Source organism: Cricetulus griseus, chromosome 3, assembly GCF_003668045.3.
Source record: "Cricetulus griseus strain 17A/GY chromosome 3, alternate assembly CriGri-PICRH-1.0, whole genome shotgun sequence".
NCBI lineage: Eukaryota > Metazoa > Chordata > Mammalia > Rodentia > Cricetidae > Cricetulus > Cricetulus griseus.
This window is the reverse complement of record NC_048596.1, coordinates 100,997,812-101,025,105: the sequence shown is the minus strand read 5'-3', so window position 1 is coordinate 101,025,105 and position 27,294 is coordinate 100,997,812. Positions and strand designations below refer to the sequence as shown.

Genomic DNA, 27,294 nt, shown 5'->3' with positions numbered 1-27,294 from the left:
ATAGGACATGGCCACCAAGTTGGGGCAATGTCAGGAAGAGCATGGGCACCTCCCATGTTTTCCTCATGCCCACAGAATCAGGTTGAGAGCTTCGGGAGTTGTTCTGAACAGCCCAGGTGACCGAAGACCCTCCCTTTCCAGCCATCAGTGAGAGGTTGCACTAATACAACTTGGACTCAGTCCTGCCAGAAGGCTTGTCCCTTGAAGCAGGACCCCTTGGGAAACTCCTATACTCAGTGAGAGAGCCAAGGGTCCTCTACCCAGAGCTCCTTGTGGGGGACATCTCAAACCCTGGAGGAAGGGCCATACCCTTCCCATCTGGTTGCCATTTTCTAGTGTACTCTGGGGTAAACAATTGTCTTTTTTCTAGGCCCTAGTCTCCCCATTGTGTGTCTATAAGTCACCCAGATGTATTCCTATTTCCCCAGTCAGGGCCCCTTCTCATAAGCCTGGGGAAGCAGTGGCTCTTTGGCCCAGTGACTTGCCTCAGGGCTTTCTCTCTTCCAAAGGCTGACAGTAGGGCTGACTCTCAGGTCCTCCTGAGCTGACTGGAGTAGGCCTTGAGCCTCCTGAGTCCAGTGATCTCCCAGGTCCTTCAGGAATTTCACTTCCCTAAATTCCAACTGTCTCTTGTCCTGTGGTTCTGCCTAAGCCATTCCCTCTACCTGGGCCACCTTTCCCAATTGTCCCAGGCTCAGTCTCTGCCCCCCAAAGCATTCCTCGGTGCTTCACTGGATGTGCCGTCCTCTGTTCCTTACAGGTGTCCATTTAGAGACGCAGAATAAGGTACTGCCTTAGGTGAAAGACACCCACAGGGCAGCCTGGGTCTCACAGTCCAGGCTGCCTGAAGGCATCTAAGGGCTCATTTGGTGCCTTGTGGTGTGGGTGGGTGCTGTTAGGATGAGCACATATATGGTAGAGAAATGGGAGGGAGAGAAACAGAACGGTTCATGTGCTGTGGAAAGAGATGGAACTGAAGAAGCCAAGGCGGTGAGGAACAGGCTGACGTGGGTGGCCTTCTTGCCACTCAGGCTCAGGATGACATCCAGGCCTGGGCTGCTGCCTAGGATCATGTCTGGGCTATAGTCATACCACAGCTGGGGTCTGTGTTGACATTCATAACCTATGCTACCACCAAGTCTATGGTGATGCCTGGGGTCTGATGCCATGTCTGGGTTCATGGTCCTGTAGCAGCCAGGGTCTGTGCTGATGTCCATGGCTTCAGTAACCATGGAAGGCCGTGCAGATGACCAGGGTCTAATCAGACACTTGAGTTCTTGTTAGTGTCCAGGCCTGTGCTGACACCCAGGGCCATGGTGACATCCAGGCATAGGCTGCAGTATAGAGCCATGTCTGGGTCCATGGCTCTACCACAGCCAGGGTCTGTGTTGTCTGTGGCTTGTGGCTCCTGGTACCATCAAAGACCATGCCGGTGCCAGGGGTCTGAGCTGCCACCTGGGGACATGTTGGTCTGAAGGTCTTGCTGCTGCTAGAGCCATACTGATCTGCGTGGCCTATGATGCTACATGTGGCCATGGTGTTGTCGGGCCTGGGCTGCTGCCTAGGACCATGTCTGGATCTGTGGTCCAGCAGCAACCAGGGTGTGAGCTGATGTCCACAGTTCCTGTTACCACTGAAGGCTGTGCAGAGGCCCAGGATATGGACAGCCACCAGAGATCATGTTGGTGTCCAAGGGCCTTGCTGCTATCTGGCCATACTGATCTGGGTGGCCTGTGCTGCCACCAGAAGCATGGTGATGTACAGGTTTGAGCTGCTGCTGAGGGCCATGCCTGGGTCCACGTTCCTGCTGCAGCTGGGGTGTGTGATGATATCCATAGCCCGTGTTAGCACAGGGGACATACAAACCATCTGTATTAAAATCTGAGGGCCATGTTGAGCCAGCCCCACCCTCACTGGCTTTGGGATAGCTGGCCCTGTCCCTGGCTGGACACTGCAGCAGGAGAGCTGGTCCTGCCTCCCATGGGAGAGCTGGTCCCTGCCCTCAGGAGAGATGGCCCCACCCCTCAGCATGGGAGTAGAAGAGCTAGCTCTGCCCCTTGCTAAGGGGGGCAGTCCCAGTGTCCTGGATCAATCATCTCAGCTACCACTCAGACCCTCATGTTGGGCCTCAGGTTGACCGACCCTAACATCTATCCCATCTGTGACCTGCTAGAGTGTGTGAAGGGCCTGCTCCTGCAGAAGGATAGCCACAGGATCCCCATGACTCATAACAACAGCAGGATATCCGAGAGGAGTTTCAGTGAGGGTCCTTGATGATGGTTGGTTCAAGGTCCAGAGGCCTTGAACCAAACCAATGACTCATTACAATGAACATTTGTGGTGGGGCTGATTGGACAAAAGGGTATACTGCATGACACACTGCAGTTCCCAGTGCCAGTAGGATAAATGAAGAGGTGCTAGAAAAACAGAGGAGTGAGGTGGGGTTTCCTGGGTTTTGTTTTGTTTTTAATTGACTTTGGGGGTAGTTTCTTTGGGGGAGATGCTGCAGCGTGAGGGGAGGGTTTGGAGGGACTGGGAGGTGAGCAGGATTGGGATGTATGATGTGAAATTCCCAAAGAATCAGTAAAGAATTACATTATAGAAAAAACAAAGTCCTGTCTCAGATATGCTCATAATTAGGGGCCCAGCCTGCCACACACACCCTTTTCCTCTTTGTCAGGTGACGAAACTGAGGTTCAGGAAGGCTTACTAACTTGTTCCCAATAATTTGCAGGCCGAGGGTTGAAGACAACGTGACAGCAAAGCCTGCTCAATACACCCACAAGTGGCATCCCACCTCCTCTTGTCCCTTACCACAAGTGAGTTCAGATGCCAGCTTCATCCAGCAGTTGCAGTAGCCTGTTCTCCCTTCTTCAGAAAGCAGCTGCATGACTCCTCCCTGTCCTCAGCTCAGGCTCACCTCAGGCCTTTCCTGAGTCTGGCCTGGACCACTGCCTAGCTCCACAGCCCCAGAAGTGGCCTCAGGTAGATCCTTCCTTCTTGTTTCTTTCCCCCACATCGCTCTTGGCCACAGATGAAACTTGTTCTCCTGATGCTAAAGAAAATGTGTGTGCGTCAACTAGTCACATTATCTTTTTATGTAGAAATTATATGGCAAGCACATGGCACACACTCATCCATTCAGCAAGTCAAAGCTAGTCTGAGCTACCAAAAAAACAAAAAACAAAAGGAGCAATAAATGATATACATATGCTGCCAGGCAGACATGTTGAATGAACTATAAAATACCTGTATGCATAAAAATAGACATGAGTGAGAGAATGAATATTATTTTGGCTTTATTTTCATTTTGATTCTGTAGTAATAGAAAGCATTTTCTTTTGACTTGATACATTACTACTAAAATTTGCTTTGTTTCATTTATTTATTTATTTATATTTATTTACACTCTTGTGGAGGTCAGAGGACAGCTTCGAGGAGTCGGTTCTCTCCTTCCACTGCAGTTCCGGGGATTCATCTCAGGTTGGGCTTTTGAGCGAATTTATTTCCCTTCTGAGCCGTCTCGTCATCACCTGCCCTGCCCACATGCTTCCTTTTTAAATACCATCTTGGTTGAAAGATACGGTTCACTCATTTGAAAATCTAGTACTAAATTCCATTTATCTTTTCGTTTGGTTTCATTGGTCTGTGTTTTCTTTCTTTTGAGAGAATGTCTCACTATGTAGCCCGTTGGTCCTTGAACTCTCCTTTCTCCTTTGTAGGTTGTGCTGGTATGACCGGTGTGTTATACCACGAATGTCTTAGTGCCTGGTTTGATGCTATTATGTCTGAGAAAGGTACATCCCAAGAGCCATAATGCTAGGAGACATGTTCACAGGCACAATTTTCAATTCTGGGCACAGGTTTTTAAATTTTCTTTTATATAGCTGATGTCAATCAATTGTTACTGGATACGTATCAGAAAGTTTACCATTTTAAATATTTTTGAAAAATTCATTCAAGACACACTAAAACTCTTTCAGATTTCAAATAGTCTAGAGGGAACTGGAACGATGGCTCAGCAGGTAAGAGCACCTACTATTCAGTTTGGGCTCCTAGCAGCCATGTTGGATGGTTCATAGCCATCTACTGAAACTCCAGCTCCAGGGGATCTAATGCCCTCTTCTGAACTCATAAGCACAACCACATACATACACAAAACTAAAAATAGTAAAAAGAATGTACAGGGGGTGGTGGCACACACATTAAATCCCAGCACTCGGGAGGCAGAGGCAGAAGGATCTCTGTGAGTTTGAGGCCATCCAGGATTACATAGAGAGACCCTGTCTCAATGTATGTATGTATGTATATATGTATGTATGTATAAATAAATACATAAATCTTCTGGGCTACGGAGATGACTCAGTGGCTTAGAGCAGTGGTTGATTTTCTAGAAGACCCGAGTTCAATTCCAAGCACCCACAAAACAGTTCACAGCTATCTATAACTCTATTCCAATGGGGATTCAAAGCCCTCTTCTGGCCTCTGTGAACACTGACATACATTCAGGCAAACATCATAGACATTAAACAAACAAATAAATCTTCAAAATAAGCTATAGAGGTCTATTTCCCTGTTTTCCTATGAGCTGCTGTGACAGGGGTGACAGGCCACCACTCTAACAACAGAATCATGTCAAGTGGCTCAGTGAAGCTCAGCTTGACAAAGTGCTCCTGTAGTCTGTGTGAATTCTCACCCAGCCATCTGTGCCCTGACCAAAAGATGCTGAGTTTGTGTTGTTGTAATGTCTGATAGATGGCGTCCTCTGGCACCACTGAAGGAGCCAATGCAGAGGTGTCATTGTCTTTTCACAAGTGGAAATGGCATCCTCACCTTCAAGATTGTCTGTCCCTGGAGCTCTTTGCTGTGAGACAGTCAGCGTGCGCTGTTGTGACTGTGTTTCTGCCGATAAGTTCCACAGAAATTTGACCATTTGCCTTTATAAAATTAGTGTCTCTGTGACATCTTGTGTCATGCTTATCAAGTGGAGGTGTCTCAGAAAAGCCAAAGCTATGATGCTTGTGAGAAGGGACATGTGGCCAACTACAACATGGATGAAATGAGGTTACCAGGCTGAGCAGTGGTGGTGCATGCCTTTAATCCCTTCCCTTGGGAGGCAGAGGCAGGTGGATCTCTGTGAGTTTGAGGCCAGCCTGATCTACATAGTGAATTCCAGGACAGCTGAGACTACACAGGGAAACCCTGTATCAAAAAAAAAAAAAAAAGTTGAGGTTACCAGTGATCACAGATATCTTAAATATTAGTAGAGCTTAAATAATTCCTTTTTATGAAGATATATATAAGTAAAAGTTTTAGAGCTTTTTTCTAAAAGGGTTGGGATTGGGTGTAGTGACACATGCCTTTAATCCCAGAACTCAGGAGGCAGAGGAAGGTGGTTCTCTGAATTTGAAGTCTGCTGTGCATATTGAGTTCCAGCCCAACCAGAGGTACACATTGTGAAACCCTATCTCCAAGAAGAATAAATTGCACATTCATCCTTTTAGATGCTTCCAGGCTATGCAACAGAGTCATTGGCCACATTTGATCTCTGCCAGCCTTTCTCATACATGGCTCCCATTTAGGTTCAAGATCTCTCTGAACCCATCACATACTCTTGAGTCTTTACCTGACATGTCATCCTCCAGTGGATTGGCTCAGGGTTTTCTCTGTTCTTTAATAGCCAGCCCCAGGATTTCACTACATAACACCTGATTTGATGCTCTGAGTAATGCATTCTGATCTGCAGTAAACACATAGTCTAGACCAGACTCTGGCCCACATACCTCAAGGGTAGAGCAACAAAACAACAGGTAACTTGCCTTCCCCGGGGCCTTGAAGGCAAGTGGGGAAAATACTGGTGTTCTGGGCAAAACCTTATTTCATTCACCTACAGGCAGTCCAACACTGACACATGTGCCTCCCAGAGAAACCCTCTGGTCCTCAGAGGACACTCCTCCAAGCCTGAACTCTAAAAATAGATTGGACAGAGCAGAGACTGGGAACCATGCACAGTGATCATGATCACCCTGGCCATGAGTCCAGACCCAGGACCTCTATGTGTCTGGTCTAGCCCAAGACAATGTGGCACTTTGAGACCTATCCACCCTGGTCCCCAGCATCCTGGTCCCACCCCTAGAAGGAACTGTATGCCCCCTGCTGCTGGCAGGAACTACTTCCACCTCTAGTGTCCCTATATTTAGCCATCCACTGTGACCCTGTGGCCCTCTTATCCCTTCTCCATGGCTAGCTGAATGGTCAGGCAGCTTTGATGGCCCATTTTCCCAGGCCCTGTGCTTGTTTCCCATTCCCCAGCATCCCCAAAGGGACTCAGTCAACTGGGAGCTTCTGTATCCTAAAATAGCATCATATATATATATGTAGATAGCTAAGTGTGTGTGTGTGTGTGCATATATATATATATATATATATGTGTGTGTGTGTGTGTGTGTGTGTGTGTGTGTGTGTGTGTGTGTGTTCTGGGTGAAGTGGTTGGTCACATGTCTCCCAGAGAAAGCATTTGACCTTCAGAGGTTAGATAGATAGATAGATAGATAGATAGATAGATATAGATAGATAGACAGATATCCAACAACACACACACACACACACACACACACACACACACACACACACACACACACACACACATATATATATATATATATATAATATATATATATATATCTGTGTGTAGGGACAGGATTGCCTGTGCACTGTATGTCTTAGAAGGGTGGAGATCTGGATATAAATTTCCTAGGTTGCACTGGGACTGCCCTAAAAAAGGCCTATTCTCTCCCATTTCTCAGAGCACATCAACTAGACTGTTGTTTCCCCCAACAAATTGTCCTACTTGGAAACAACCCATCCTTCCTTCCCCTCTTCCAAATCTCTCTGTACCTGTTAAGGCGTCCAACAAGTCTAAATTTTCAGGGTTCCTCAAATGCAGCCTTGGCTTCAAAGGCACCACCCCCTTGCCTTGTACATACCAGGCTCCAGTTCTGTGGCCTGGCCTAGGCCTGCTCAGGTGGCCTCTGCTAGCTTCCAAAGGCTCAGGCTTCTGATTGGAGGCTGTGGAATGAAGCCCCGGCATGCTATGTGACTTCAGGGGTATTTCTCCTGCCTGGTCCTCGGTGTCCTGTCTAGGGAATGGAGTTGTCATTCATGGTTTCATGAGCTCTCAGTGGTTGAGCCTGGGTAATCAGGACTAGAATAGTCACATTTGCAGAGACTTCATCTTCTCTTCCTGGTTCTTACACAGTAAGAGAGTGGTCCTGGCAAGGCTGACTTCCCAACCAGGGCAGCCTCCATGCAGCAAGCCCCATCTTCTGCTGTAGGAAGCTAGCAGCCCTATGGCTGCACTGATTTGTTTTGCTACAACTGGACCCACAAAGCATTTCAGCCTGCATAGAGCCTGAGCTCTATGGGGGATGTTAGAGTCCCCAGAGGGAATGGGGGTTCCCTGGGGGTAGCCTTCTAGAGTAATCTTCTAGAGTGTGGAAAGGCTACTTGGGAGGATTCCAGAGAGCAGCAGGTTCCAGGGGAACAACAGGCCTCACCAAGCACATGAGGCCCCAGGGGCCCTCAGCTGTGCCGGTTCCCCTTAGCAAATGCTGAACATGGCTGCCAGCACTCTATCATTTACAGAGCTGCACAAGAAACAGTCTCAGTCAGGCTGCCTGGTGCTTGAAGACAGGGACAACATACATCCAACTGTGTGTAAACATTTTGGCACCAGGGTGCAGCAGCAAATAAAACCAACACAATCCTTACCACATGGCGCTTGCATTCCAGTGTAGGGAAGTGAACAGATAAACAAACACATCATGGAGAGTCACAAGAACTGTGCAGAAAAAAAGAAAGTGAGGCAGAGATTCGGGGAAGCTGGGAACACAGCTATTTTAAGCATGCCAATCAGGAAAGCCTCTCCCTAGGAACTGACATTAGAGATGAGAAGTAAAGCAAGTGAGAAGTAAAGGAAGAATGTTCTGTTCGTGGCAGAAGTGCAAAGGCCCTGGGCGGGAGAATGCCAGGAATGGCACAGCAGTTGTAAGCATTAAGGAAGCCTGCAGTAGGATAGAGGAAACTAAGTCACAGTCAAGGGGAGCAGAGGCCGGGACAGCCCATGCCTAGCAGTGGCCTTGCATTTTTGTTTGTTCGGTTTTTGTTGTTGTTTTGTTTTGTTTTTTCAAAACAGGATTTCTCTGTGTAGTCCTGGAACTCACAGGCTGGCCTCGAACTCAAAGATCTGCCAGCCTCTACCTCTCAAGTGCTGGTATTAAGAGCATGCACCACCACACCTGGCTGGCCTTGAATTCTTATTTATTTCCAACTGTAGGAAAAGTTTTATTCAGCAATCCAGTGCCAGCATGCATGTATAAAATAGAAGTGAAGCAAACTATAAAAATATGCACTTGTGTATTTTACTTTGGTTAAAAATAATGCTGGCGCCATCCTAGCACTTGGGAGGTAGAGGCAGGCAGATCTCTATGAGCTCCGGGCAAGCCAGAGCTACATAGCTGATTCCAATTTCTGCTTATCCTGTCTCGATGATGATGGTGGTGGTAGGGGTAGTGGTGTCAAGTGTGTTTGCTCAGGCATAGGATTTCAGCAGTCAAATTGAGTTTAGAGTCAGCCTGGGCTACAGAGTAAGACCCTATCACAAACCAAAACAGTAGTAATGCTGGCAACGACCTTGAAGCCAGGTGTGGTGAAACCCATGTAATCACAATCCTGGGGAAAAAGGATTGTTGTAAAACCTGGCTTTACAGCAGGACTCTGTCTCAAAAGTAAAATAAAACAGAACGATGTTGGCTCTGATGGCCGGTTCTTTTCCTGACCCACTGAAAGGTCAAGGCCAGTTGGAAGAAATCTGATGGAGAGGTCATCATGCAGGTTTGTAAGGAGGAGTGACGGAACCTGGGTTTTGTTTCCCTTAAAAAAATAGTATATAATTTACATATAGTAAAATACATTTCTAGTGAGTTTTGACAAGTGTATATAGTCCTGAAAATATTACATTTTTCTTTGCTTTTGTTGGTCTTGTTTGTTTTTGAGACAGAATTTTCTATAGCACAGGCTAACCTCAAACTTACTACACATCAAGGTTGGCCTTGAACTTCTGATCCTCCTGCCTCCACCTCCTGAGTTCTAGGGTTGCATACCTGCACCATCACACCTGGTTGATTCGGTGCTGAGGATCCATCCCAGTCCCTCCTGCTGCTAAACAATAATACCCCTACCAACCAAGGGAGGAGGGGCAGCACAGGGTTAGTCACAGCTGTGATAGTGGCCAGTTAACTACAGGCGTGGCCTAAGAGACTTCAGCATATTTCTGGAGATGGAGCTGCCAGGATTTGCTGACATTTTGTCTGTGGGTGTGAGAGAGAGCTCTGGAATGACTGGCAAGTTCTTGGTCTGAACAGTAGAGGGGGAGGGCACTGGGGAGACTTGGAGAGACTTGAAGGAGAAAAATCTCAAGTTCTAGTTTGGACCAGTTAACTCTGACACTCAAGATCTGGCTGGGCATGAGGAGAAGCCAGGAAGAGACCAAGCTAGAGATTCAATGGTGAGCCTCAGATTACCTGCAATGCTCAGAGCTGAGCTCCTGCCTGAGGGAGCTGCAGGGGATTTCCCAAGGATGCAGATGTATTAAAAGATGGATGGACACCAGGTGGCACAGACCTGCAATCCAAGTTGCTCAGGCAGCTGAGGCAGGAGGATATAAACCGTTCGAGGCCATCCTGAACAGCTCCGTGAGACCCTATTCCAATTACACAAACAAACATTTGTTAAGGGTTGGGGCTGCATCTCGGGGGGTAGGGCCTGCCTAACACAAGATCCTGAATTCAAGTCCCGTACTTCAAAAATTAAATAACTAAGTAGGCAAAGGTGTGAACTTGGAAGAGCTGGCAGGGGGTAAGAAGAAGCCTGTGGTGGAATGGGCGATTACCCAAGGACCAAGAAGCCAAGTAGGCACTTGTTCCAGAGGGAGCACTGCTCTGCTAAATCCTGGGACTCTGAGGGAGCATGGCTCTGATGAGTTGAGCTGGATGAGGACAGAAAATTCACCACTGGAGCTTGCTTAGACTTCACTCATTAGGCCATGGAGAGCCATGGAGACTACTGAGGAGAAACAGGTTGACCTAACCTGCACTTTAAAAAGAATTAGTAACAATTATTTATTATTATTTTTATCATTACTTGAACACTCTGCTAGGTCCTAAGCCAGCTTCGTGCATGGTAATAAGTGAATCTTCCCCATTATCCCCAACAGAGGTGCTACTGCTATTTATGATTTCCAGGTGAAGACACTGAGAAGTGCAGCTCAAGGCCACATAGGTCACATAGCCAGAAGCAGAGCTGGGCTGGAATCCAGGCTGCTGCCTCTCACTCATAAGACCAGAGACTGGACTCAGACTCGAGCCTTCTGGACTGTTTTCTAGGCATCAGTGGCCTTCAGAAGGTCATGGGTGAATGATGGTGATGGCTGCAGCCTGTGAAGTCTTGGTTTCCAGTGAGCCTTCTCCTGTCTCTAGCCAGCCCTGGTTGGCCCTGGGAGGCTGACCCAACCCTGGGTCTTGGTTCTATTGGTAGAGAAGCCTGGCAAGTCAGGGTCCCAGAGCAGCCACAGGATGTGGGTCTGTGTTCTTGAGTGAATTGTGCTCTCCGAAGATTCGCCCCCTCACAACTCCCATGACCAAAGTGTCTAGTTTCTTGAGGATTTTTGTCACCATGTGTCCCTATATGCAGCTCTTGGTTCTGTCTGGGCCCTAAAGATTTCCATTCTAACCCAGAGTAATTGCTACCAGAGGTAGACACAGGAGTGCAAGAGGGTGGGGGACCAACTGGGCCTGTGGCATTGGAGGCAGCTGAGAGAATAGTAAAGACACCGGGACCCAACAGAACAAGTGAGGAGATCCTGAAAGCAAGATAGATGAGGCTGAAGCCAGTCCAGGAGGCCCGATCAGACCACATGACATCCATGAGAACAAGACAGGGACAGAAATGGGGTCAGATAGTGCATTGTGTGTAATCCCAGAACTCAGAAGATAGAGGCAAGTGTACCAAAGCTTCAGGATCATTCTTGGCTACATAGCAAGTTCAAGGCTATCCCAGGAGAGAAGTGTGGGAAGAAATAGAAGCTGAGAACTAGAACCCAGGAGAGGAAGACTGAGCTAGCAAAGTGGCATGCACAGTGACCTAGGCTCCTTGTTTCACCACAGCCAGCAGTCTTGGCCAGGACAACTATAACACAAGGGGTTCAGATTCCATCTTTCAGAGCACACCTGGCTCCTGAAGTCCCTCCTCCTTTGTGGTCCCTGGCCTCTTCCCTGACAATGTGTAGCATCCAGCTACCATACCACCTGGCTCTAGGAAACCAGGTTTCCTGGGGTATCCTGGAGGGAACTGCACTGACCCATGAGCTAGGAGAAGCAGCCTTGGTCCTGTCTGCCTCTTTTTCTCCCTGCAGCCTTGTGCTCTCTGTCCTCTCCAGGGCAGGTCCTTCATCTGCAGCAGGGCTGGAATGGAGATCACAGAGACCTGTCCAGCCTGCCTAACTGCATGCCCTGAGTCAGAGACAGAAGCAAGCCTCACAGGAGTCTGGCTGCCCACTATCCATTTGACCCCTGCCTACTCCTCAATCTCTGGGTGACATCCCTAGACCTCACCAGCCAGAGAGGGCTCAATTAAGAATGTTGCCTCCACCTGGTTCCCATGCTGAAACCCCCACTATCAAGGAGATGGGTGGTCATGGGGGCGTGGCCTTTAGAAATAGTTAGATTCTACTATTCTTGTGTGCTCTTTTTTTAAAAATCCCAGAGCTAATAGCCCCACCACCACCTGTGAGAAGGCAGGCTTCACAGACACCTTCCAGCACTGTGGTTTGAGACTGGCACTCCCAGAGCTATGAGAGGGAACTGTCATGTATAAGTCATCCAGGTTCTGACACTATGGTGTAGTATGGTCACACACTTGCCATGTCAGGGCTAGCAGAAATTAGACGCTCAGAGAGGGGCAGAGCCTTGCTCAGGGTAGTACAGCTCCTGTAGGCATTGGGGTATGTGGAGGTTGTGTAAATCTCACACTCACAGTAAGGTCCTCCTGCCAAGCCAGGGAAGATCTGGTAGATGGCCAGTCTGATCTGGTCACTGATGGAGCACTGGTGCCGCAGCAGAAACCCCCTCAGCAAATGCCACCCCACCCCAGGTATCGCTCCCACCCTGTCTGCTCCTGAGAGTTTCTTGGTATCCCCTCCTGAGTGGACTACCTGTACCCATGCCCTTGGCTCAGGGTCTTCTTGGAGAGAGTGGTCTCAAGCCAAGAGCTATGGATTTGCTTTCTCCTTTTTGAGATAGTCTCATTATGTAGCTGAGGTTAGCCTTAAACTCTTGGCAATTCCTTTACCTCAGTCTCTTGAATTCTGGGATTATAGGCATAAAAGCCACCATGTCTGTCTACACCTGTGCAACTTGCTCGCATGCGTGTACACACACACACACACACACACACACACACACACACACACACACACACTGTCTTTCTCTCTCTGTCTTTCTCTCTCTCTCTCTCTCTCTCTCTCTCTCTCTCTCTTTCTCTCTCTCTCTCTCTCTGGCTGAAGACTTCACAGTTCTGAAAAGTTTCTGCACCCTGATAAACCTCTCTGCTGACTCAACAATCCAAATCAAGCCGAATTTTTAAAAGTCCGCATTTAATGGACTCCTGGATGTCCTTCCTGTTTAAATACCCTGTGGAATTGGTCTTGAGCATCTCTGGGAAAGAGTTCATCATTTTGTTGGGCTTTCTGAGATGCAGAAGGAGAGTCATAGGGGAGGGGGGCTTGGGTGGAACTTCCTCCAGAACATTCCAGACTCTTTGGGTATGTGGATGCCAGGGGCTGGGTAAAGCTTCCATCATAGAAAGTTCTATTTTAGATTCATTTCTTCCTGGAGCCTTCTTAGTTTTGGGGTTAGAGAGAACACAAGCTCTGGGGATGGAAATCAACACCTGGTTCTCAACTCCAACAAGTCATTTCCCCTGAAGACATCTCAATGTCCCCATCTGAAAAGGACCATCAGGCTACAAGTAGGCCATGGACAGTCCAAGGCCTGAAAGAGAACTGTAAGCCAACCTGGCCTGTGCACCCCGAATCTGCTTTTCCTCCAAAACTGACTGACAACAGCCACTGCCACAGCCCAACATGGGTCTTCCAGAAGACTGTCATCTACTCCACAAGAGCTGTGCAGAGGGCCACACCTCCACAACATCATCCTCTGGACTCTAACATGAGCTGAATGAAGATGATGCCAGATTTACAGGCCAAAGAATTGTGAGGCAGCCAGGTGGGGCTTCCCCAGCCCTGTCACTAGTGTGATGCTGAGCTTCCATCTACACTGCTGAGCCCAGATCAACCCTGTTTTTCTGATGCTCAGTGTCCATGGCCTGCCTGTCATCAAGACCCTCCTGAGAAGAGAGGATTCCTTACATCTGACTCAGACCCTGGGGCCAGGAAGCCGCATCCCTTGGGGTGGCTGGGAAGGAGAAAGTGAGGCCAGGGACATTCCCACACAGCTTTGAGATCCCCACCAGCTGGAAGCTAGCTTTATACTCATCTTGGGGGAGGGCAGCTCTCCCACTCTGGCCTGAATCTGAGGCTCTGAGAGAGTGAGAGTTTGGGGGGGGGGGTAAGGAGGGAAGGAAGCCATAGGGAGCAGATACCCCAGGCTGTTGCGAGCCCCAAAGCCATTTTTCCCGGGAGAGGAGGCAGGGTGCCCCAAAGATGACCTCTCCGAGTTTGGGCATCACTCAGTCAAAGTTTGCACTCACACCTACTCCAGTAGCTACAGTCTGAAAATAAGAAAATGATGAACTTAATTTAATTAAATTTATTTTATTCAGCTTAATACATAAAGAAATATTAAAAGTAATGCATGCCAAACCCCATTCTTCTTTGGAGTTGCATGGTCACATCTGATGTGCATCTTGGTAATTTTAGGACCTCAGGGTGACCACTTTTCAAACACACACCAGCCACTGTGGCTTCTGCACTGGATGACACGATTTGACAACCCAGGGTATTCTGAGGATTCTGGCTTCCCAGGAAGATACAGAATCGATGAAACTCTATTCCAGGAGCTTCCTGGGCTAGACACTCAGTGGCAACAAGCCTCCCAACAAGCTGGTGAGACAAGTCTTATCTCACTGGGGAAGGCAAGTGAGTCAGAACAGAGAAGACAAGTAACCCTCACAAAGTCAATGCAACAAGATGGGAGTTTTTACATGGCCCCCATCTGGGAGACGTTACAGCCCATTCCACCCAGGATGGCTAAATTCACTGACCTTGTGGATGCCCAGGCTTCCCAAGCCAGGCATGGCACACACAGGGAGGGGACTTCATCCACCTTTCCTTCTCAGGGAAGTGGGAGACTGAGAGGTGGTGGGCTCATGGGGCTCGGAGGCAATCCTTCCCTTCACCTTTCCCGTCAAAGGCTGCCACTGGCAGTGTCTCAGGTGACACCCACCCCATGCTGGCAGCTGCCAGGATGGGGCTTCTCTTACCTCTTCCAGGCAAGAGGGTTAGTAACAGTGAGGCTAGAAAGCATTCCATTTAGATTCTCCTCTGTCCCCACCACGATCCTAGTGTCCCAAAGCCACCACAATGACTCCAGCAGACCCACCCCTCTGTAGCTCACTGGTAAGATGGAAGGGCTACATGGCAGGGTGACTTCCTGGGAGACCCAGGTGTTGGCCAGAACCTACTCCTGAGGCACATGGAAGTCTACAAGTGGTGGTTCTCTTCCCAGGGCCAACGACACTCTCCTGTCTGGCCTACTTCATCCATCTAGCCACCCCACGCCCCATCTTAGCCCTTCCCCTGTGGTCATACTTCATCTACCCATGGATTCAGTCAAGGACACTCAAGAGCCTAGCCTGGCAGTCCTTTGTGTCCATGGTTCAGATGGGCACTGGGGTCCAAGAGGGGATGGGACTACTCAGGTCACTGGGCATTTGTCCTGGAAGTGTGTAGCTTTTCCTTGCTCTGGGGACAAGCCAGGGCAAGACCCCGGAGGGCCACAGCATTTGTTGGGCACAGAAGAGGTAGGCCATGTCCCTGGAGCTGGAGCATAAGTGGCGACAGCAGGGTTTACACAGTTGCTTAAAAATGTCCCTGGATTCACAGTCACCCAGGTAGGCCTGGGCATCTTCCAGACATGAAGGGGGATGAGCCAGAGCCTTTGGGGCTGGTGCAGGGAAGATGGAGTGGAAGCTTGGATAGGGAGGGGGTACTAGTGAGTGTTTGTCTTTTTCTGGGACTACTGGTTTGGGTGGCTGTGGGGCAGGATGATGATGCCATTTGCTGGAGTATGAGCAGGGCTGGTAGAGCTACAGGAAAGGCACAGTGTGGCCGGGCAAGGTGACTCCAAGTTGAGAAGCGTGGAAGGAGCAGGGGCCAGAGAAAGCCTGGGAATAGAGGTGACCAGATTCACTGTCCCTAATGGAGAGTTCAAACCCATTGCTTGCCTCATTTTCTCTACAGAAGCTGTGGAATGCACAGGTTCAAAACTCAGCTCACTCGCCTTGCCCACAGGCTCCTCCCTGACTTGGGATTGTTCCCATGGCTGGCTTGATTTTCTGCTAGGCCTAGTAGCTTAGAACGTGGCCTACCTTGAGAGTGCACACACTGCCATAGGTGTGAGAGCTGAGGTTTAGCAGGAGTGTGTGCTGGTGAGTGCCACAGCCATGAGGAGGAAGCAACAGCTGAGGTCACCTGTCCCCTTCAGGGAAGTTGCATCCCAGGCTGGCACTCCTCTTTCACAGAGAGGAGCTGATTGCTTTCCTAGAACCAATATAACGAAGTCTGCAGTCTGGGCAGCTCCAGCCACAGACATGTGCTGCTTCACTGGGGGTGGAGGGGGGTTGTGGAGTTGGGGGGCTGGGGGGGCGGCTGCCAGAGCCAGTGTCAGTCACATGTGGTTCGGCTCCTGAGGCTTCAGCAAGCATCTTCTCCAGGCTCCTATGGGCTCACTGGCTCATCCTCGGCGCTTCTGAGTCTCTGGTCCTCTCTTTTCACATGTTTATGCCTGTCTCCAAATTTGTTCTTTTGATAAAGGTTAGTTATATCCTTACAAATGACCTCACTTTAACTTTAACTTGATTAGACAGAAGGGCAGCACATTCCAGTCCAGACTGAGCTACATCGTCTCCACCAAAACCAAAACCAAACAAATAAAAAATACCTATAAACAAAAATCACCAAACAAAAAGACATTATCTGTCAGATGCAAAGAACCAAGGCTTCATCATGAATTTTGGGTGTTGGGACCATCGAGGGTCAATGTAAGCCATAGTCCATGCCCAACCCTCCTCCTGTGACCCAAGGGGTACCTTACCTTCCACTGGGGTGGACCTGGCTGCACCAGGTCCTGTAATGAACTATTTATTCTAAGATACAGTGTGCTGGTCCTACCTCCATATTCTGGTTTAATGGGGTTGGGCTAGCCCCAGGCATTTGGGGATTTGGGTAAATTCTGGTGAATCTGTCCTGCAGGCAGGGATGACGGCCTGTGTGCCCAGCCTGGCCGTCTTTGCCTCCTTGTCAGGAAGCCCTAGCCTGGCTGGCAATGCTGCCATCACCTGCTTAGATTCAGGCTGCTCCAGTGGAACCAGGTGAGGCAGACATGGGAACAAAGAAGCTTTGTCTCCATTCTACTCCCAAAGGTGGAGCCTGGGCTGGACCTGGACAGGGAAGAGCTGGGAGTTTCCCAGTCACCTTTCCCAACGTTGCATCAGGAAATCCCCACAGGTCAGTCTGTCACAGGGAAGAGATGAGAGTTTGGGCCTTATGATTCTTTTACTTTTTTTTTGGAGAAAGGGCTTCTCTGTGTAGCCCTGGCTATTCTGGAACTCACTCTGTAGACCAGGCTGGCCTCAAACTCAGATATTCACCTGCTTCTGCCTTCTATGTGCTGGAATTAAAAGAGTACACGGCCACCACCTGGTTAAGATTTATTACTTTTTCATTTATGTGAATGTGTATAATATTTTGTGGGTTTATGTGTACCATGTGTATGTGGGAGCCCCAGGAGGCCAGAAAGTATGTCAGATCCTCTGGAACTGGAGTTAATGGTGGTTATGAGCTGCAGTGTGAGTGCTGGAAACTGAACCCCAGCTGTCTACAGAACAGTAAGTTTGCTTAACTGCTGAGCCATCTCTCCAGTCCCAGCTCTGTGATCCTAAGGTAAATCTGAGAGAGGTCAAAGAATAAGGTGTCAGATGAAAGGAGGACAGGACAGGTAGTCAGAAGGGAGCAGGGTTATGAATCAAGAAAGTGTGATGGCAGCCCCTGTGCCCTGCACTGGGAGCCAAGTTCCAACCAATCACCTATCAGCAATGTGATCTTAGGCAAGTGACCTAATTTCTCTAACCCTCACTTTCCACATCTGTGAAATGGGAATTGTGTTTCTAACTCCGGGGTCATCCCTGTGCTTGTGCATATTTATGCATGTGGGGTGTAGTGGGGTGATCTGTGAGAAGCAATATCAGGGCTGGCCAGCATGGTATCATCCTTCAGCTTCCACCCATTATCTGTGTGATGAGTCAATCTGCTCCACGTCTCCTTCAGCCCTATTGGGGCTGCACACAACACACTCCTGCCCCAGATTAGCACTTGTAGCCTTGCACCTGCCTTGGGTCCCCTAGATAGAGGATCCGGAGGGAGGGGCCTGACCTCCAGGGTTGTACAGACTCCTGCTGTAAGCCCTTTCTGAGAAGCACCACCAGGCAAAGATAAGCATCTCAGGGCTTCTCAAGAAGTCCCTTGCACAGCCAAGCAGCTGAGGCATGCTTTGTTCCAACAGGTGCTAGGAAGTATGTGGCTAAGGGACAGACAGGCTCCCAGTGCAGCACTTCCCGCAGCGGTCCACACGCCAACACCATGAGGTGTTCACAGTCCATTGCTTTCTTAACAATCAAGCTCAGCTCTCCCCCATAGGCCTTGTTGCTCCTCACAGGCCGGTTGCTCTCACTCACCCATTTCACAGAGAGAATCGGGGGAGGCTTGCTATGGCATGCCTTCACCACAGCCACCTCAACACACACACACACACACACACACACACACACACACACATGAACACAGGCATACACACACACACACACACACACACACACACATATGCATGCACATGCACACACAAACATATACACACACTAACACGCACACACATGCATGCACACACAATACACATACTAATACACACACATGCATGCACACACACATGCACGCACACACACACACACACACACACACACACACACACACACACACACGCATGCACTCATGCACTTACTTTCCCCAGGACAGAGGGCAACTGGATGTCATCTCATCCTTCTTTTCACATCTGTGTCTGGCTCTGCCCTCCCACAGACTGGGCAACCCTGGCAGGTAGGCACCGAGTTCCGTGCATCTCTGTGGCTCTCTACCTGGCCCAGTAGAAAGCCCAGCACAGACAATGGTTAATTAAGTGCATGAGTGAGAGAGCACATGACTGAAAGGATGTCTGAGTGTGCCAGGACCCCAGCCTTCAAGACACATAGCTGGTAAACAGGTACACATTAGCACCCACGGGGCAGCAGCTCCCGAGGTACCAGGATCACTCATCCATACCCAGCCTCTCTGGCCCGGTGAGTTCATGATGCCAGTCAGTGATTGAGACCTCCTTGGGGCACTGGAAGAAAGTCTCCTTTGGACTCTATCTACACACCAGAAAGAAGTGGGGCAAGAGAAGCAGGGGAATGGCTAGCCAAAGCCACACAGTCACTTAGAGGCACAGTAGCAAGGGCTCCATCCTCGGCAACCCATGAACCGAGTATGATATCACAAAACAGTAGTGCTTGCCTTCAGAAGGCAGAGGAAATTAAAGTCATCCCTGGCTACATAGCCAGTCTGAGGCAGGCCTGGGCTACATAAAACCCTGTTTCTAACTTATCAAGCAAGCAAGCAAGCAATCAATCAATATAATTTTTCCATTTTTTTACTTTTTGATTTTATTTTACATTCCAACTACAGTTCTCCCTCTCACCCCTTCCCCTTAGCTCCCCTCTAGCCCACCCCAAGTCCACTCCTCCTCATGGGTAAGGGCTCCCATAAGGAGTCAACATAGTCTGACACAATAAGTTAGGACAGGGCCTGGCCCCTCTCCCATACATTAAGACTGAGCATGGCATCCCACCAGAGGGAATGGGCTCCAACAAGATAGCTCATATACTGGGATTATATCGTGCTCCTACCTCCACTGAGGATGGCAACCCACTCTAAGGAATGGGGCTCCAACCAGCTAGCTCATGTACCAGGTTTGTATTGTGGTCCTACTATCAGGGGCTCCTCTGATAGTCCAAGCTTCACAACTGTCTCCCACATACGCAGGGCCTAGTTCAGTCCCCTGGAGTTTCCACAGTTGTAGGTCTAGAGTTGATGAGTTTCCAGGAGCTTGGTTCAGCTGTCTCCGTAGATGTCCCCTTCATGATCTTGACCTCTCTTGCTCAGCTATTCCCTCCTCCCTCTCTTCACCTGGATTCCCGGAGCTCAGACTGGTTCTTGGTTGTGGATCTCTGTGTCTGGTTCCATCAGTTACTGGATGAGGTCTCTATGATGATAGTTGGGTTATTTATCAATCTGATTTCAGGGGAAGGCCAGTTCAGACTCCTCTGCTAGGAGTCTTAGCTGGGGTCCTCCTTGTGGATTCTTGGAAGTTACTGTAGCACCAGGTTTCTCCCTAAGCCCATAGTGGCTTTCTCTATTAAGATACCTCTTTCATTTCTCTTCTGCATCCCTCCCAGCCTAGGCCATCTTGTTCCCTCTTGTTCTCATTCCCCCACCCCCAATATAATATAATTTCATGAAAAGAAAGTCCATCTAGCATACTATAATTTAATGAAAAGAAAGTCTATCTAAGACCTAAGGGGCCTAAAGTGCTGGTCAGACATCCAGGAGATTCCAGACCAGGGACAGAGCCTGGAAGGTGTCAGGGTAGAGTGGTGATATCTCAGGGCCACTGTGACTGCTGGGGGTTGGGGTTGGGGCAGGACAGATAGGACAGCAAGGGCTGACAACCCTGATGGAGAGGAAGTTCCTCCCTAGGGGAGCCCAGACCACTTCCGCCCAACACTTGGAATTGGGTAGTGGATAACAGCTGGCCTCAGGACCTGAAGCCATGGGTCCTTCCTGCTCAGTCACACAGTACATGAAGGAAATAACTTTATTAGTTAGTGGGTGAAAAACAGGAAATGTACGCTGTGACTCGGGCACCGGCCGAGTTTCGCTCACATCTAGTTTCTAGGAAACAGACATGTGGCCTCAGACAAGGTTGGTTTTTCTCAGCCAAATCTTTCTGGAAACACCAGGCTTTTCTCGTGGAAAAAAAACATGTCCTACATGTAGCTCCTCCAGACAGCGGGGTAATGACACACATCCCCACCCCAACAGAGGACTTATTCTCCCTCACAGCAGACCCCGTAGACCTCTGTGAGGCACAGGGTAAACAATGGCTCTTTGCCTGAGCCCCTACTATGTGTTGTATGGTAGAAACAAATTGAATCCATCACTCACCACAATAATAGGAGTAAGACTGTCAAAGTAGCCCCCCAAAAAAACAACTTTAAGAACTTAGGACAGCTCAAAGAATAAAACAAAGTACTCCAGATAGATACTAACTGAAAGATTATTATTAGGTAGAATAGGTGGAAACATTGTTACCATGTCTATATAAAGCAACCCCATTAAAGATTCAGACAACCATGAAGAAATAAAACTGTTGAATTCCTATCAGACAGTGATAACAAGGTTTGATGGATCAAGTAAACAAAATGTCACCTGTGAGATTTTAGGAACTGCAGAAAGACATGGCCAAGTGCATGGATACTGAACCATACTGTAATGCCTGAAAAAGGTAGACAAACTGAAAGATTTTTAAATTATTATTATTATTATTATTATTATTATTATTATTATTATTATTATTTTAATGGGGGGGGGGCTTGTGTGCACCAGAGTGCAGGTGCACAGAATCCAGAAGATGGTGTCCCTTAGAGTCTGATGTTAACTCAAGTTAAAAGCACACGATTTTAACAGTGGAGCAGCATCCTGAGACCCTGGGTAACCAAATTTATATAAAACACAGAGACCTCCTCAGCACACCAATAATGGACTAAGCTGTACAGCAATTCTAAGAGACCCCAAAGACCCAGTGTCATGTGAATCATGCTCCCTGCCAAAAGAATTCAAGAGTAGGAAAACCTGAAAATGAATTGTTTTGGTATTAGGAGAGAAAGGAACAAAATTATGAATTATGCCAAAACATATATTTAAAAATTGATTTAGCCGGGCAGTAGTGGTGCATGCCTTTAATCCCAGCACTCGGGAGGCAGAGGCTGGAGGATCTCTGTGAGTTCGAGGCCAGCCTGGTCTACAGAGTGAGTATCAAGATAGGCTCTAAAGCTACATAGAGAAACCCTGTCTCAAAAAACCTAAAATAAAAAAAAATGATTTAAATTAATATCTGTTCATGATTAGTTACAATTCTCAGAAAGTAACATCAGAAACTTAAAATCTGGTATCTAACATCCCCAACCCCCCCAAAAAAAATCCTGTAGCAAACATTTTACTAAATTCTGAGAGTTGTTTCTATTTGTTTATTTGAGTCAGGGTCTCTCTCTAAGTAGCACAGGCGGGTCTTGAACAGGGGATCCTTCTGCTTTGTCTGCTGTGTGATGTGGGATTTCAGGCGCAAATCACAGTGTCCAGTTAGTAGTATTTTTTAAAAAACAGGAAAAAGAGCTGACAAGATACCACAGGTACTAGAGGCTCTTGATCCTCAGGACCCACAAGGCAGAGGAGAGAACCAGTTTCTGATGTTGTCCTCTGACTTCTGCATGCATGGTAGCAGGTCATCTACACACTTACACATACATACACGGATGGATGGATGGATAGATGTAATTAAATTTAGTAATGAGAGAAGTCAGTATACCTAGTATTACCATTTCTATTCAATACCACTTCAGAAGCTCCAGGATTATTAAGGAAAGAGAAAAAAAATTAAGGATTAAAAACCAAAAGAAAGCTAGATTATATGATTTAAATCTGCTGCTAACTCAAGTTAAAAGCATGGACAGTAGTACACAATTTTAACAGTAGAGCAGGATCCCCAGCCACTGGGTAACCAAATTTATATAAAACACACAGACCTCCTCAGCACACCAATAATGGACTAAGCTATACAGCAATTCTAAGAGACCCCAAAGGCCCAGTGTCATGTGGTCATTTTTCAGATTATATGATTTTCTACATAGAAAAGCAAAATACTTTTATGTCATACTTAATAACCGTTTAACAATTTGCTTGATGTAAAAATCAATGTAAAAAAGTCATTTGTGTTCCTATAACAATACCAGTTTTTACTAAAAAGGATATTTTAAGGATGATATATGATTCCCACTATCAATAAAAATACATATCTTGGAATAAATTCAATAAATGTCTAAGACCCTGATCAAAACTTCACTAGGGACTCTGAAGTTATTCTAAATAAGCTATGATGTGTACCATGTTCATAAATAGTTTGTCTTATGCTATGAAGATGTCCTTTCTTCCGATAGAGACTCATAGTCAATGCAATCTTGGGAGGAAAAAAAAACTGACTGTGGGTTTGTTCTTTCAGGATCGATATAGAAGAGCAAATGTCCAAAGCAGGTTTCCCTGGCCAAGGACCAGGCAATCTGAACATTAATAGGAATTATGGCAAACAGATTGGCATGAAGACTAGGATCTTATAATACTGAAAAGAAACCCTTTACTGATGACCATTGGAGAAGGTCAGAAACTAACTCAAGACTATAAAAACTCCTGAGTCAAGGGAAAGACACATTCATCCTGGCTCGCTGTTTAAAGAAAACCTTGAGGAAACGAGCTCGTAGTTATGGAAAGGAAGTTGTTGTTTTCTTTAATAAAGGAACTGTAGCTAATAAATAAAGAATAATATAATCAGAAATCACCGTCTTTGCATTCCATAGAGAATGCCTGATTACAGGATGGGGACAGGAAAAGTACCAAGCTTATAATGCCCAGAGTAAGGACATTCTCAGGGAGTGATGGAGATTTCTTAAAGGGATGCAGAAGCCAGTTTGAAGCCCCCCACCCCCACACCAGACCAAACTGGGGAGTCTCAACACATCACAACAAATAATAGCAAGAGATGACAACCCATTGAGTCCATACGGTAAAAACAAATAAATGCTTTGAAAACCTGATGAGAAAGAGTTGTTGCTGCCTGACTGAAGTATTTGAACTTTTCCTAACACCTCCTTGAATCTTATCAATGGTTATTTAAAAGGCAGCCAAGGAAATTTATTAGATGATATATTAGATGTGTGGTTCTATTGTTTATCTATCTGGGGATATTGAATCTGGCATCTTTTGGAGAGACTTGGTGAAGTAGTTATGTGTGAAATGAGATGAAATGGCTAATATCATTTGTCTCAAAATAATTCAGGGCTCAGGCTCTAGCCTGAGCTTGAGAGGCAGCATAATTGCTGACAGTATACCATGGTTCACTACACCACTCATACCATTGTGTCTCCAAAACACACAGAGACCTCCTCAGTACATTCATAATGAACTAAGCCGTGAAGCCAATCTGAACAAACTCCAGAGACACAGTGTCATATCAACCATGATCTCTGACAAAAGAATTCAGCCGTAGGAAAATCTGAAAATGATGAATTGTTTTCATTAGCAGGCTAAGGGGCTAGCAGAGTAGAGCTAACATAGTAAGGATTCGGGAAATGTGCTCATTTCACTCTTTGCTGTGCTTTCAACTGCACCTGTTCAGCTACTTCATTCAATGTGTGATGGTCCACACCCGTGTTAGTTTGGTCAGTGTGACACAGTGCCAGTGGGCAGACAAATAAACACACTCTTTTGGGGTGGGGGGAGACATCGAAAACAAAATTTATTTTTAAAATGGGCCATTAGAAACTCTACCAAAAGCCGGGTGGTGGTGGTGCACACCTTTAATCCCAGCACTGGGGAGGGAGAGGCAGGTGGATCTCTATGAATTCGAGACCAGCCTGGTCTACAAGAGCTAGTTCCAGGACAGCCTCTAAAGCCACAGAGAAACCCTGTCTCAAACCACCCCCCCCAAAAAAAAGAAACTCTAACAAAGTATCCCAAGAGGAATTGGTTGAGTGTGTGAGAGGATTTATCTAAGGTGTGAAACTTTGCAGGTACCATTTTAAAACATAAGGTCTGATTCTTTTTCTACCATGCAAATAGATATGGCCCAAGCTGGCCTTGAACTTGCTATGATCTTGAACTCCAGATCCTCTTGCCTCTACCTCCCAAGTGCTGGGTTCACAGGTATGTACAACTTAAGATGCATTCATAAGTGAAAAAGTTGAAACAGTATGTGAAGCAAGACAACATAATAATTAATTTAATACATTGTGTATATATTGCCGTCTACACTGAATGAGAGCTTCTCACAGAAATCATACCAAACTATGGATCTTCTCTTTGTTACAGTTTACAAATTTCAAAGTAAATCATTCCAATTAATAGTGATACTAATATTATTTTGAGACAACTTTTATGTAAGGAAACTGTTGAGAAATTGTAAAAAACTGGGATGTAGCTCAATGGTAGAGCACACTTGCCTAGTGTGTGGGAGGCCCCAGGTGTGATCCTCAGAATGAAGGAAAGAAGTGGGGAAGAAAATGACCATGGTGTGTGTGTGTGTGTGTGTGTGTGTGTGTGTGTGTGTGTGTGTATACATACATACATACATACATACATATCATCCCAGAATAGTAAGATGGAGATGGGAGACTTTGTTCTGCCAGCTTTAAGATGCAACTTAGTAAAGTGACTGAAGCTCCAGCAGTACAGACTGCAAGGTTGTGTTCATCGGTGATCCTAGCTCTTGGGATAAGGCAGGAGTATGGAAAATTCCAGGCCAGCCTGGGCCTACAGAGACACCCTACCTCAGCAAACAAACAGATCCAAGTCCACACAAAAAAATCAATTCCAGATGAATAAAAGACATTTGCAAAAAGTAGTATTAGAATTTTTTTAAACAAAAAGATAGGTGCCTTTCTTTCAGTGCTGGGATTAAAAAAACAAAAACAAAAACAAAAAACAACAACATTGTTTTCAAAACGGAAGCTCATAGCATGCATGTGTCTGTCCCAGGAAGTACCCTGCACTCAGTGGCAGAACAGATGGGCTGAGCTGAGAGTCTCCCAGCTCATGCTGCTTCTAGAGAAGCTGGGGACAGCAGGGGGCACCCCACCCTGTGGGTTCCCTAGTGTTGGGATGCTCAAAGCAACAAAATGTATGGTCTCTCATCTTTATTCTCTGTGATTTTGAATACCCCAGGCCTTCCTTGAACTTACAGAGAGATGCACTCATCGCAGCCTCCTTGAGTGCTGGGATCCTGCAACATACTCATGCATCAAGCTTCCACCTCATCACAGCAGCACCAGTGTCAGGGCCTGAGGTGGGTGGGGTCGGGTGAGGGTTGGGGTCCGGTGGGATGTGTGGGGTGAGGGGTGAGGTTGGGTCGGATGGGTGGGATGAGAGGTGAGGTTGGGTGAGGGGTGGGGACGGCTCAGTTGTCCAAGAGGTTATCCTTGACTTCAAGGATCTGAATTGGTAAAGCTCTTGCCTTAAAACATAAAGATCTGAATTCAATCCCAGAGCCTACAGAGAAGTGGGCTCAGTGGCCTGTGCTCATAGTCCCTGAGCAGGGGAGGCAGAGACTGGCAGACACATGGAAGTCATTCACCAACTTGTCTAGCCTCCTTAACGAGCTCCAGGCCAGAGAGAGGCCCTGTCTGAAAAAAAATAAGATAGACGGTGCCAGAGGAGAAACAACTGACTCTGGCCTCCATAGGCACATACATATGTGCATACAAAAATAACACTAGCTATCTTGGGCTAGGGTCCACCCTCATTATGGTGACTTTCTTACCTCTGCAAAGACCTTGTTTCTAGGTAAGATCATCTCCATATGGTGCCAGAGTGTGTAAGACTTAAATATGTCTTTTGGGGAGAACCCATTTAACTTATTTATACCTCTGGTTTCATCTTTGTCTTATCAACACTAAGTTGCTATACACAAGTAGCCCTGGGCTCATTTAATCTACATATCAGTCTCCAAGTGGGCACGGTCTTTGAGCTAAGAATGGAAAACTGGTCCTGATGACAAACCCCTGAACAGATCATGTCCGGATACCTCAGGGCTTAGTTTGAAGGCCAAGTGGCTGGTGTGTGTCCAGCTTTCTGTGGAGGAGACACCTCTCACTCCCCAAGGTCCCAGGAGCTTCTTGGGGATAGAGGAAGGCCAGCAGGTCTCCCTGTGGCTGCAAAGCCCCTCCAAGGCAGAACTGTGTTGTATTTTTCCTATTTCCCCCCATGCATGGTCCCTTCAATTGTGCCATCAGCGTCATGATGTCTGAGGAATATGACCCTGAGGGAAAGGGCAGCCTGACCCTAAGAACAAGCCAATGGCCTCTGGGAAACCAGCATGAGATTCCACACTCATGTCAGGAAGCAAAGCCTTGACCCCAAGAAAGGAACTAAAGGATAAAACCCGGGCCTCTCGGTAGGCGGTCGGCCATGTCCCAGTCCCCCTTCCCCCTCTCTGGAGTCTGGCCCCATTGAGATGCAGGGAAGTTTATTTGTGTGTGTGCGTGCATTTGGGAAAACACGAGATGAAGTATGTCCTTGCATCTGGAAAGCTATTTTGAGCCTGGCTGGCTGGGCGGTGCTCCTGATAATGAACCCCGGCTGACCCAGGCTGGGCCCTGGCCTTATGGCCTTTCTCCCCACTGGGACCAGAATTCTAAGAGCTACACAGTTTACAGGATTGGGGGTCCAGACCAACCCAGCAGCTTATTCAGGGATGGTTTTGGGGAAGCCTTTGATGCTCACGGTGACCTGGTCTTCCAATGGGGAGACTGAGGCTTTTGCTGCCCCCTCCTGGGGATCTTGACAGGGGAAATTGGCAGTATGAATGGTCTGTCAACTCTGTGATGACAAACAAGAGACCTGCCACATAGCCCACACAGTCTGAGACCCAGAGGTGGAAGGAGGTTCGGGGACCCTCTGACTCCTGCCGGCGTGCTCCCTCCTTCATTCAGTGGACACATTGCATTTCTGGATCAGCTAACCTCAGTGGATTCTAAGCTCACCTGACCCTTTGCCTGCCTCCCATTGCTCTTAGAAGTAAGTCAAGCTCC

General features: G+C 47.5%; 1 protein-coding gene and 1 long non-coding RNA gene across 4 annotated transcripts in view; one reads left to right on the top strand and one right to left on the bottom strand.

Moving 5' to 3' along the window:
* The first annotated feature begins 1,252 nt into the window (after window positions 1–1,252).
* Window positions 1,253–4,197, top strand: LOC118238453. Of its 2 annotated transcripts, XR_004768874.1 has the most exons (3): window positions 1,253–2,438; window positions 2,735–2,985; window positions 3,425–4,197. It is a non-coding gene; the product is annotated as an uncharacterized LOC118238453 (long non-coding RNA). The 2 variants fall into 2 exon arrangements; XR_004768873.1 differs by lacking the exon at window positions 3,425–4,197 and having other exon boundaries at window positions 2,735–3,268.
* A 15,386-nt stretch (window positions 4,198–19,583) lies between these two features.
* Emsy (EMSY transcriptional repressor, BRCA2 interacting) overlaps window positions 19,584–27,294 on the bottom strand; it is a 103,050-nt gene continuing 95,339 nt past the window's right edge. For both annotated transcript variants that reach the window (XR_003483832.2, XM_035442372.1), the window contains exon 22: window positions 19,584–19,643. The gene's annotated coding sequence lies outside the window, so the exon portion shown is untranslated. The remainder of the gene's footprint in view (window positions 19,644–27,294) is intronic.